This window comes from Hevea brasiliensis, chromosome 2 (genome assembly GCF_030052815.1).
Source record: "Hevea brasiliensis isolate MT/VB/25A 57/8 chromosome 2, ASM3005281v1, whole genome shotgun sequence".
NCBI lineage: Eukaryota > Viridiplantae > Streptophyta > Magnoliopsida > Malpighiales > Euphorbiaceae > Hevea > Hevea brasiliensis.
In genome coordinates, this window is record NC_079494.1 from 66,319,300 (window position 1) to 66,332,962 (window position 13,663).

Below are 13,663 nucleotides of genomic sequence, written 5' to 3' on the forward strand. Positions count from 1 at the left end.
ATTAAGACACAGGGGCATTTTGGTCATTTCACAAGGTGACATGTGGCACCATGAGATGGTGACACATGGAATTACACATAAGCTTGCCAAATATCTTTTAATCATGTAAGATGATTAAAATTAAGATTAAATATAGGTTTGACACTTGGCACAATGTGGTTGGGTCAATTAAACCTAGAACCAATCAAAGGGTGACATGTGGCAAGGGTTTAAGTGGTGACCTAGCTATATAAGTGTTGTTATGAAAAAATAAAAAGAAAAGCTACTGCCTCCCATTGTGTGCCGCCACCCTTGAGACTCATATTCTTCTCTTCCTCTTCATCTCTCATCTGTTCCAAGAGATTAGCAAGCAATCTCTTGAATTAAAAATACTAGAAATCGTTTCTAGTGTCCTGTTTACATCTTTAATCTCTTAAAAGGCAGAACTTGATTTTCTAAATAATAGAAAAAGCTTTAGAAGTTGTTCAAGGGCTGCCATAGGTGTTCTTGGTGTGGACAAGCTAGAGGGACAACATCAGGTGTCCTGAAGACGAATCTCAAAGGCGCAAATACACTGCAGAGCATCAAGAGGTTAGTGTTTTTATTCTTGATTTAATCTAGTATTCTAAAATTAATCTGATTAATTTTAAAATCATAAATGGCAAATACAGATCCAAAAACATATTAAAAGAGTTTTAATATGTTGTTTATCATTGAAATCAAATAGATAAAAATAAATCTTGCATGATGCATGTGACCCTAGGTGAAAATTTTTGAAATCAATGGTATAAACTTGTATTTTTCACGCTTCTGCTCCTTCAATTGGTATCAGAGCCACTATATTTGCCATTTAAATTGTTGATTATATGATTTAATTGTGTGTTTTGATCATGATATGATTTATCCATTACTGGTTACAATGGATGTGTGGCGGAATGCTTGAAGAACACCATCAATGGTGTAAATGGTTTCGCTTTATGGGTGGTGCAAAGGTTTGGCTTTTTAATTTGTAATTGTTGTATGATCTAAAAGCTCATCCTATGTCTAATTAAATTGTTTAATTAAAATTTTAATCACATAATTAAATTTTGATTCAAATCAGAATTTTAAAAATTGTTTGAATGTGATTCAAATCTGAATTTTAAAAGTTGTTTGAATGTGATTCAAATCTGAATTTTTAAAGTTGTTTGAATCATATTTAAATCTGATTTTTTAAAGTTGTTTGCATAATATTCAGATCTGAATTTTTAAAAAATTGTTTGAAAGTGATTCAAATCTAATTTTTTAAAAATTATTTGAATGTGATTCAAATCTGAATTTTTATGGTTGTTTGAATGTGATTCAAATCTGAATTTTTAAATTTGTTTGAATGAGATTTAAATCTGAATTTTTAAATTTTTTTGAATCATATTCAAATCTGGATTTTTAAGTTGAATATGAGATATTCAAATTTAATTTAAGTATGTATGTTTTATTTAATTGTTAAATAGTGATATGCATGATGGATGATTATGGACTATAAAAGACCAGTGTGATTAGATTTATTTCTTTTATGTTTCTTTGGGATTGTAAATTAATTAATTTATTTTAATTTATTTTGGGCATGTATTATTAAAGTTGTAATAATTTTTGGGTTATAATTTCATTTATTTAAGTTCATGTAAATTTGCCTTGGTATGCCAAGGATTACTATGTAATAATGGATTGCAAGAAGATCAAGGAGGTTAAGAGCATTGGTGGGACCAGCGGGAAGAATTCAATATCAACTGTTGATTATGTACTCCTTCAGTAACTCTTGTAATATGAATGAATGAAATGCACCTAAGAATTCCCTGATTCAATTCTTGGTGGCTCAGAATTAAATCCCTTAGAAAGTCCATGATCATACCATATTTATTTATTGTCCATGAATGCATGAGATGTATGTGAATGTATGCAGTATGTGATATATGCGTGCTAAATAGATAATGTGCAAAGTGAGACCTTAATAGTAATTATGATGACCATAAAATCTTGCAAACAAATGATTAAGTTGGAAATGCTATAATTAAAGTAATTATAATATGGGCCCTCCATTGAGGCAATTATTTTAAGAAATTTTAAATACTTGCATAAGATGCAATTAATTTAAGAGATTTTCTTAAGAATAATTGTTAAGCATGAGATGTTGTAAATATGTAAATGGTTTGGTGGCCAATATTGGATGTACCCGAGGACATTAAAATTATTTGCATAATTACTGACTCAATGAGATCAACTTAACTAATGCAAGATAAGTCAATAATGGATGTACCTGAGATTTTGAGCATTAGGGGCTAGGTCAAGGATTGAACCTCACATGAGATGTGATGGGCAAGGAGTTACTCACTTATAGTTTATTGTAATTCCAATAATGGATGTACCTGAGGATGATCAATCGAATTATAAGAATTCAATCACCCACTAGAAATCCATCCAACTAGGATTTCCGTTTTCTACTTTGGAAGTGTAGGATTCGCTAAGTTAGTGGGAGGACCAATTTGATTAAAAGACCATAATCATTTTGGTTAATTACATGATACATTTACTAATTAATCTAGTTATTTTCTACAGTTAATTTTTTGATAATAATGAGCACAGAACAACCACCACCATCCAATATCCTTGCAAGCATACTTGGTCGCAATAGGTTGACAGGACCTAATCTCTCTGATTGGCTAAGAAATTTGAAACTTATCCTAAATCTTGAACATATAGGATATGTTCTAGACTCAAATCTTCCTAGTCCCTTACCTCCAGAGGCCACCCAAGAGGAACATAAAACTTTGGATAAGTGGAAGGAGCATGATATGAGAGCTAAGTGATACATGCTTGCTTCTATGAGTAATGAGTTACAGAAGCTGCATGAGAACATGCAGAGTGCGAGTGAGATCCTCCTTCACCTACAAGAGTTGTATGGTGAGCACAGCAGGAATGCTAGGTTTGAGATATCTAGACAGCTGTTCCGCATGAGGATGTTTGAGGGACAGAATGATGGGGATCATATCCACAAGATGATTTGACTGATTGAGCAGTTGGAACATCTTGACTTCCACATGGATTTCCAACTACAGACGGATTTGATCCTTCAGTCCCTTCTTGAGTCTTTTGGGAATTTTGTGACAAATTTCCATATGACTAAATAGGAATGTACCCTGGCTAGTTTACTCAACATGCTGGTTATTGCCCAAAAGAATATACCGGGCAATAAAAGAAAAAAGATAGCTTTGATTGCATATTTTTCTGTTGGAAAGTCCAATAAGGAAAAGGGCAATTAGAAAAAGAAACCTCAAGTTCCAAGATCTTCCAAGAAGATAGCCAAACAGAAAAACAAAGATCAAAGTTGACAAAGGTAAAGGAAAGGGTTAAGAACTCAAAATTAAGACACAGGGGCATTTTGGTCATTTCACAGAGTGACATGTGGCACCATGAGATGGTGACACATGGAATTACACATAAGCTTTCCAAATGTCTTTTAATCATATAAGATGATTAAAATTAAGATTAAATATAGGTTTGACACTTGGCACAATGTGGTTGGGTCAATTAAACCTAGAACCAATCAAAGGGTGACATGTGGTAAGGGTTTAAGTGGTGACCTAGCTATATAAGTGTTGTTATGAAAAAATAAAAAGACAAGCTACTGCCTCCCATTGTGTGCTGCCACCCTTGAGACTCATATTCTTCTCTTCCTCTTCATCTCTCATCTATTCTAAGAGATTAGCAAGCAATCTCTTGAATTAAAAATACTAAAAATCGTTTCTAGTGTCATGTTTACATTTTTAATCTCTTAAAAGGCAGAACTTGGTTTTCTAAATAATAAAAAAAAAACTTTACAAGCTGTTCAAGGGCTGCCATTAGTGTTCTTGGTGTAGACAAGCTAGAGAGACAATATCTGGTATCCTGAAGATGAATCTCAAAGGCGCAAATACACTGCAGTGCATCAAGAGGTTAGTGTTTTTGTTCTTGATTTAATCTAGGGTTCTAAAATTAATCTGATTAATTTTAAAATCTTAAATGGCAAATACAAATCCAAAACCATATTAAAAGAGTTTTAATATGTTGTTTATCATTGAAATCAAATAGATAAAAATAAATCTTGCATGATGCATGTGACCCTAGGTGAAAATTTTTGAAATCAGTGGTATAAACTTGTGTTTTTCACGCTTTCGCTCCTTAAAATATCTGTAACACCCTAGGCAAATCCCACATCGACAAAACACGGGAGAGATGCTGGGAGCCCGATCCTTCTCCAGTTAGTATTGTCTGCTTTGGCCCATGGGCCTCACGGATTTGTCCCTTGGGAGGTTTCATTCCTAAAAGCGCGCTGACCAGGTGAGGAAGGCTCCCACATATATGGCCCAAATCTTTTCTTCCTATTTCCGATGTGGGACACGAAGTTTCCACCCCAGTGCGTAGCTGGTTGAACAAGCACGTCCCAACCCCATCCTTGGGTCATGACAATATCACATCAAACTCATGGGATGGTAGCTCAATCAAGTCAGCTAGAAACTCATAACCCTGTATCCTCAGAGGACAACCCTTGTAGACCTTTTTCACCATGGCATTATGGCCTAAAGGGTTTGTGACTTGTATGTCCTCCTCTAACTCCTCTATCTGTACCCCTCTATCAACTAGCGGTGTGATACACACATATGAATGTGTGGAACTCGGATCAATCAATACACATACTAGCAGGTCATAAAAAGAAAATGTACCTCTAATGACATCAGCTGGCTCTGGCTCATCTCGAGATCCCATAGCATAAGCACATGGTGCTGCCCTAGTCTCCTACCTCTGCACTGTCTCTGTAGTAGGCCTCTATAATTTACCAGTTATATCAGGCCTCACAGGTCTCCTACCCCATTGTGCTACTGGGGCAAACCTCTCCATCTGAGGTGGAGTAGTGGGAGCACTAGTTTTCCTCTGTGGACAATCCTTCAGGAAGTGATCCATAAACCCACATCTGAAACATCCACCCATCAACAATTTGCACTCTCCTCTGTGGGGTCTATCACAATGTACACAAGCAGGTGATGGGGCTGATCCCCTTGTAGCTGCACCAGGTGAAATACCCACTGATGCACCAAACTGCCCTCCTCCTCTCCTTGGAGCAAACCGAGACTTCTGGTTTTTGTCCTGACCCTGAATCTAACCCTGAGACTCCTTGGGCCTCTTACTACCCATGTCTGCTGAACCGGACTGACCAGATCCAGAACCCCTCTTGCATTGCCTATCCTTTCTGGACTGCTCTTCATTTTTAACTCTCTCCACATCAAGGGCTTGAAGGAACGGAAGCGTGAAAAACACAAGTTTATACCATTGAATTCAAAAATTTTTACCTAGGGTCACATGCATCATGCAATATTTATTTTTATCTATTTGATTTCAATGATAAACAACATATTAAAACTCTTTTAATATGTTTTTGGACCAGGAATCTGAGATTTCTTTTTCTTATTGCCCTTCTTCTTGTTGGACTTTCTAGCAGAAGAAGAAGCAATCAAAGCTACCTCTTTTCCTTTATTGCCCGGCATATTCTTTTGGGCAATAACCAGCATGTTGAGTAAACTAGCTAAGGTGCATTCCTCTTGAGTCATATGAAAATTTGTCACAAAATTCCCAAAAGGCTCAGGAAGGGACAGAAAGATCAAATCCGTCTGTAGTTGAAAATCCATTTTGAAGTCAAGATGTTCCAACTGCTCAATCAGCTGAATCATCTTGTGGACATGATCCCCAACATTCTGTCCCTCAGACATCCTCATGCGGAACAGCTGCCTAGATATCTCATACCTAGCATTCCTGCTGTGCTCACCGTACAACTCTTGTAGGTGAAGGAGGATCTCACTCGCACTCAACATGTTCTCATGCTGCTTCTGTAACTCATTACTCATGGAAGCAAGCATGTAACACTTAGCTATCATATCATGCTCCTTCCATTTGTCCAAAGTTTCATGTTCCTCTTGAGTGGCTTCTGGAGGTAAGGGACCAAGAACATTTGAATCTAGAACATATCCTATATGTTCAAGGTTCAGGACAAGTTTCAAATTTCTTAGCCAATTAGAGAGATTAGGTCCTGTCAACCTATTGCGATCAAGTATGCTTGCAAGGATATTGGATGGTGGTGGTTGTTTTGTGCTCATTATTATTAGAAAATTAACTGCAAAAAATAACCAGATTAATTAGTAAATGTATCAAGTAATTAACCAAAATGATTATGGTCTTTTAATCAAATTGGTCCTCCCACTAACTTAGCGAATCCTACACTTCCAAAGTAGAAAACGGAAATCCTAGTTGGATGGATTTCTAGTGGGTGATTGAATTCTTATAATTCGATTGATCATCCTCAGGTACATCCATTATTGGAATTACAATAAACTATAAGTGAGCAACTCCTTGCCCATCACATCTCATGTGAGGTTCAATCCTTTACCTAGCCCCTAATGCTCAAAATCTCAGGTACATCCATTATTGACTTATCTTGCATTAGTTAAGTTGATCCCATTGAGTCAGTAATTATGCAAATAATTTTAATATCCTCAGGTACATCCAATATTGGCCACCAAACCATTTACATATTTACAACATCTCATGCTTAACAATTATTCTTAAGAAAATCTCTTAAATTAATTGCATCTTATGCAACTATTTAAAATTTCTTAAAATAATTGCCCCAATGGAGGGCCCATGTTATAATTACTTTAATTATAGCATATCCAACTTAATCATTTGTTTGGAAGATTTTACGGTCATCCTAATTACTATTAAGGTCTCACTTTGCACATTATCCATTTAGCATGCATATATCATATACTGCATACATTCACATACATCTCATGCATTCATGGACAATAAATAAATATGGTATGATCATGGACTTTCTAAGGGATTCAATTCTGAGCCACCAAGAATTGAATTAGGGAATTCCTAGGTGCATTTCATTCATTCATTTTATAAGAGTTGCTGAAGGAGTACATAATCAACACTTGATCTTGAATTCCTCCCACTGGTCCCACCAATGCTCTTGACCTCCTTGAACTTCTTGCAATCCAATATTATATAGTAATCCTTGGCATACCAAGGTGAATTTACAAGAACTTAAATAAATGAAATTACAACCCAAAAATTATTACAAACTTAATAATGCATGCCCAAAATAAATTAAATAAATTAATCAATTTACAATCCCAAAGAAACATAAAAGAAATAAATCCAATCACATTGGTCTTTTATAGTCTATGATCATCCATCATGCATATCACTATTTAACAAGTAAATAAAACATACATACTTAAATTAAATTGAATATCTCATATTTAACTTAAAAATCCAGATTTAAATATGATTCAAATAAATTTAAAAATTCATATTTGAATCTTATTCAAATAAACTTAAAAATTCAGATTTGAATCACATTCAAACAACCTTTAAAATTCAAATTTGAATCACATTCAAACATTTTTTAAAAAATCATATTTGAATTACATTCAAACATTTTTTAAAAAATCAGATCTGAATATTATTCAATCAACTTTAAAAAATCAGATTTAAATATGGTTCAAACAACTTTAAAAATTCAGATTTGAATCACATTCACACAACTTTTAAAATTCAGATTTGAATCAGATTCAAACAATTTTTAAAATTCTGATTTGAATCATAATTTAATTGTGTGATTAAAACTACTAATTAAACACTTTAATTAGTCAAAGAATAGACCTTAGATCATACAACAATTGCAGAATTAAAAGCCAAACCTTGAAACACCCATGGAAGCCAAACCATGCACACCATTGATGGTGTTTTTCAAGCATGCCGCCAAACCTCCATTGCAACCAGTAATGGATAAATCATTTTATGACCATAACACACAATTAAATCATATAATCAACAATCTAAATGGCAAATATAGTGGTTCTGAGACCAATTGAAGGAACATAAGTGTGAAAAGCACAAGTTTATACCATTGAATTCAAAAATTTTTACCTAGGGTCACATGCATCATGCAAGATTTATTTTTATCTATTTGATTTCAATGATAAACAACATATTAAAACTCTTTTAATATGTTTTTGGATCTGTATTTGCCATTTAAGATTTTTAAATTAATCATATTAGTTTTAGAACCCTAGATTAAATCAAGAACGATTACACTAAGCTCTTGATGCACTGCAGCGTGTCTATGCCTTTGAGATTTGTCTTCAGGACACCAGATGTTGTCCCTCTAGCTTGTCCACGCCAAGAACACCTATGGCAGCCCTTGAACAGCTTCTAAAGCTTTTTCTATTAGTTAGAAATTCAAGTTCTGCCTTTTAAGAGATTAGAGATGTAAACAGGACACTAGAAATAATTTCTAGTGTTCTTAATTCAATAGATTGATGGCTATTCTCTTTGAATTCATGAGAGATGAAGAAGAATAGATGGAGAGCCTCAAAATGGTGTGACAAAGGAGGAGTGGCTGCTGGTTGTATTTTTCTTTTTCATAACAACACTTACATAGCTGGGTTAACACAATAAACCCTTGCCACATGTCACCCTTTGATTAGCTCTAGGTTTAAGTGATCCAATCACATTGTGCCAAGTGTCAAACCTATATTTAATCTTGATTTTAATCATCTTACATGATTAAAAAACATTTGGCAAGCTTATGTGTAACCCCATGTGTCACCATCTCATGGTGCCACGTGTCATACTGTGAAATGACCAAAATGCCCCTGTGTCTTAATTTTGAGTTCTCAACCCAAAATAATTATTTTTCTTCTTTTAATTAATTTATATCAAATATAAATTAATTAATTAATCTCTATTAATTAATTTCTCATTAATTAAATTCATATTTAAACACTTTAAATATAAATTTAACTTATACTATATATCCAATAATCTAGATTTAATTTCAAGTTATTCTAGGGACTTTGCAATCTAATTGCAAACCAAACCTATTTAATTAATCAATTAAACTCTTTAATTAATTAATTAAATCATATTTAAATAGGTGATAACTTGTGTATGTGTGTGACTTACTAGGCTCATCACAAATTGGCAATGAGACATGATATCAACTTTTAATATCATCAGAACTCTTTCTTACCATAAATGATTTCTCTAAATTATTTTATGCAACTCATAGACCATGGTTAACACCTAGTATAGCATGCCATGGACACCCAATTAGTAATAAGATTTACCTTAAATGAACCTATAATCATATCTTACCATGCACTAGAATCTCTCTTTTACAAAATCCCAAATTAAGCTGGAGTCATGGTTTATGTCAAACCCCATTTGCTATGAATATTATGTTCTCTTTTAATTCTAGTTCTTGATTAAAAAGATTTTCTCATCAGAAACTCTTTTCTGAATAAATCTATCTGTCCTGGCCAGGAACTTAAAACATCAAGAACAATTAAATGAACATAGGATTTTATCTCTATTTACTTAGAGAAACAGATTCCTTCTTGATCAACACCTACCTCCATATATAACGAGTAGGAGCCAACACATGCCCATATACCCATACACAGTACAAGTATGAAAGCAGTATCAAACTCAAACTACCTATATACAAGATAATTGTGCTATCTCAGGTCTAAAGATTATATGCACTAATATGATTTATGACAAAACATTGACAAGAGTAAACTCCATGTGCTTGTCATAAGTGTCACTGGTTCGGCCTCTTATCATTTATAAGTGCCTATCATGTTTGTTATATGGCATGAGAATCACCATTCCATCTTATTTATATCTCATATAAATAACTTGGGAACAAACATGAATACAATCTTTCTGGATAAGTCATGTCTTTATTATGAAGTATCCTCGATTGTGAACCTATTTATGATACTTTGTGCTAGAAATACTGTTACTCATATTCTTAACAACTTAAGAATAATATTTCTAACAAAATATTAATGGACCTTTTCTATTACACATAAATATATTATGTAAACGGAAAAGTGGAAATGCCTTTTATTAATAAAAATATGTACAAGATACATACTAAATGATATGCTCTAGGGAAAACTACTAACAATCTCCCACTAGCACTAGAGCCATTCATTACAATATCTTAGACCCATCTTCTCAAGATATCGGTCTAACTGAGCTTGTGACAAAGGCTTAGTGAATAGATCAGCTGGATTTTTCAGCTGATGTTATTTTTCTGCATGGCAATATCCCCTTGCCCAACTATATCTCTGATAATGTGGTAGTGCCTTTCTATGTGTTTGGATTTTTTAGAGAGACCTTAGTTCCTTAGCCTGTATGACTGCTCCACTGTTGTTACAGTGTAGTGGAACTACTGACTCAATGGAAAGAACTACTGTAAGTTCTGTCACCAACTTCTTTATCCAAACAGCTTCCTTTACAGCATCTGATGCAGCAATATACTCAGCCCCGGTAGTGGAATCTGCAGTCGTGCCCTGTTTGGAACTCTTCCAACTGTGTAACACCCCAAAGTTCGGTAGTGCGTTCTGTTGCTCCGGTGACCAGTGTTGTCCGGACAGCTAGGATGCCTAGAACTACACTTCAATATGAGTGAGAAGACATAAAATAGTGAAATACAAGAAAAGAAAATACAAGAAAAACAAAGGAAAAATAAAAGTAAAGAAATGCAACCAAGTTAAGCGAGTCGAGAACCCTAGCGATGGGTGACCGCACTGGGAAGTCACGGCGTGGACCGTTGACTAGCCCTGGACTGCGGGGAACCCTGGAAAATATTTTTAGGACTTAAATAGACCCTAATTGAAGAATAAATATCATTAGAAAGATCAAAGAAAAATTAAATAATTAGTACAAAGAAAAGTGAGAAATCGAAAAACAGACAAAACCCGGTGTTACTGAAAATTCGGGAATGTAACCCGAACAGGGGCATTATGGTCATTTGACACCCCGAATTGTCTTTTGACCTAAATGTCCATTAAAAATAAATAATATTACACTTAGAAAATGAAATGAAAAATTAGTTTAGTGGTACCTAATACAAATAGCCAAAAATGGAGTGAAAAATGTGTAAATAACACATTTAAGCTTAATATATAATTAAATGGTGTGAGTGGGCCACTAATGAATAAAATACACACATAGTGGGGCAGGTGTACTTCCATTACACCATCAGAAAAGTTCATCTTCTCCAAAACACCAAACCAGCCGAATTGAAGAAAGGAGAAAACCTCCATGGCCGTTTTCATCAAGCTCTCCTAACTCGTCCATTTCAACTCCATTCACTTAGGTTCCTTCATGAAAAATGGTCTACACATCACAAGGAAGAGTTTGATACCAAATTTAAGAAGTTTAATCAAGGTTTAACAAGTTCCAACTATAAGGTAAGTTAGCATTTTTGAAGATAGCTTTGTTAAACTTTGTGTGCATGTTATGGGTGTTGAATTTGTGAAGAAAATTTTTAAGTTTGAAGAGTTATTAAGATGTTCATTTTGGACAGCCATGGAGTCATGTAATTGATGAAATAATTGTGTATATATTTGATGAGAAATGTTGTTGGTTAGGGTGATTTAATATCCTAATAAATTACTTCATATGTATATAGTGATTTTTGCACTTGGATGAAAATTGATGAATTGTGGGATACTTTGGTGTTGAGGAAATTTTCGGCAGCCTTGAGATTCTTGGATAAATGTATATGTTCATGAAGGTATTGGCAGAATATTGACCTTGAGAATTGATGGATATGTGTAAAGATTGATTGTGTAAAGTGTATGTAAGAATTAGTGATGTTTAGGTGTGTATGTGATTGTATTTAGACTTTATATGTAACACCCCCGTTGCATAGCCTGGTAGATTTCACTGTTCCGGCGACCGGTGTCGGTCCGGATAATTATTGGGATTAGAGCCACACCTAAGACAACTTGAGAAGCCATAAACACAAATAATTAGTAATGTTTAATTAGTTAACTATAAATAAGAAAAACAGAACATAAGAGGTTAAACGAGCTGAGAGTCACAGCGATGAGTGACCTCCTCGGGAACGACTACGAAGTCATTTTAAACTCAAATTTTGAACCGTAAAAAGTGACGCTGCGGTCCTTAGGACCCTTACGAACACAGTGGAAAAGAGAAAATCACGAAAAAGAACTGTTAAGCCAGTCAAATAATTAGGTCTGGGAGCCGGAAGAAATATTGGATTATTTACGAACCGGGATGAACCGGCGAGGGGCAATTTGGTCAATTGACCCCGAGAGCTGACTCCTAACCTAACTGTCGAATAAAATCAGAGAAAAGAAAATTTCGGAATCGAGAATTAAATTAAAGAACTAATAGAAAAAAAAAAAAAAAAGAAGAAGATGGAAAAGTCAAAGTGATGACATCATGTATGATGTCATAAAGGCTTAATTGATTTATTTTATTAATTTGGGAATTTTGGTCTTCCTAAGACATAAAAGAAAAGAAAAGAAAAGAAAAAAAAAATTTAATAAAGTCATCTTCTTCATCAAAAACGTGACTCTCTCTCCCTCACCCTCTCCCTCACCCAAAACCTCCATTAAAGCTCAATTTTGAGCTTGAAAATCATAAGATTTCACCATAGAAAAATTAGCCACCATAGTTAAAGCTTATCTAAGCAACGTGAGAAGAGGATTGAGCAAGAAAGAAAGAAGGAAAATTTGAAGGAAAGGAGGAAGAAAATTGATACACAAAGGTTAGTATGCTAAACTCTTCATTTATCCATTCAAATGCACATGTGATGGTTGAAAGTGAGCTTAGAACTTGATTAAATGAAACAAACATGGGAGAATGACCATTGCTGAAATTTGGCCTGGTTGGGAGGAGTATGGGTTGCATGAATATGATGCAATTGAATGAGTTTAGAAACTTTACATAGTTAAATGATTAACATTTAAACCATTAGAACTAGTTAAAGGCATGAAAATGATGAGTTAGGGTTTTCAATGCTAGGGTTTATGAACCAAAATTTGGAGAAATACATAAATGGCATGTTTAACCTATTGTGAAGTGAAATAATGGTCAATTATGACCAAATAACTTGTGTGGGAATGATAGGAAACTAAGTTAAATTCGTAGGTCAATGGTCATGCTGCTGGCAGCATGACCAAACCCACTTTGAAGGACCAAAACTCAAATTTTACAAGTCCAATTGATATGCCACCAATTGGAGATGAAAATAGACATAAAAGAGCACAATTTTCATTAAGGAACCATAGCCAAAAACTGACCAAAACTTGGTGAAACAATTGACCAAAGTGAGTTGATAGCAGGCTGCCACTGCACTAAACTGACCAAATGAATAGTAACTGTTCATTTGGTCATAACTCAAGCTAGGTAGATCAAATTGATCTGAAATTTTAACCGTAATTAGATAAGATATAGATCTAAAACTTTCATGAAGGACACCAATCCAAATTATGTCATTAACCTAATCAAATCATTGAGCAAAGTGAAATTTACTGTACTGAGATTTCCAGAATTTCCATTTGAGCAGCAATGTTTGGATGGCTATAACTCCCTCTAGAAAACTCGGATTTAGGCGATTCTTGAACCGATGGAAACCTAAGACATAGTACAACATTTCATATGAAGAAAGTGAGAGCAAATTATGAACTTAACTTGATCAAATTATTAACCAAAGTTAGACCAAAAATCTGCCGGCACCAAAATCTCAGTATAAACAGTACACGTGAACAGTAAACTT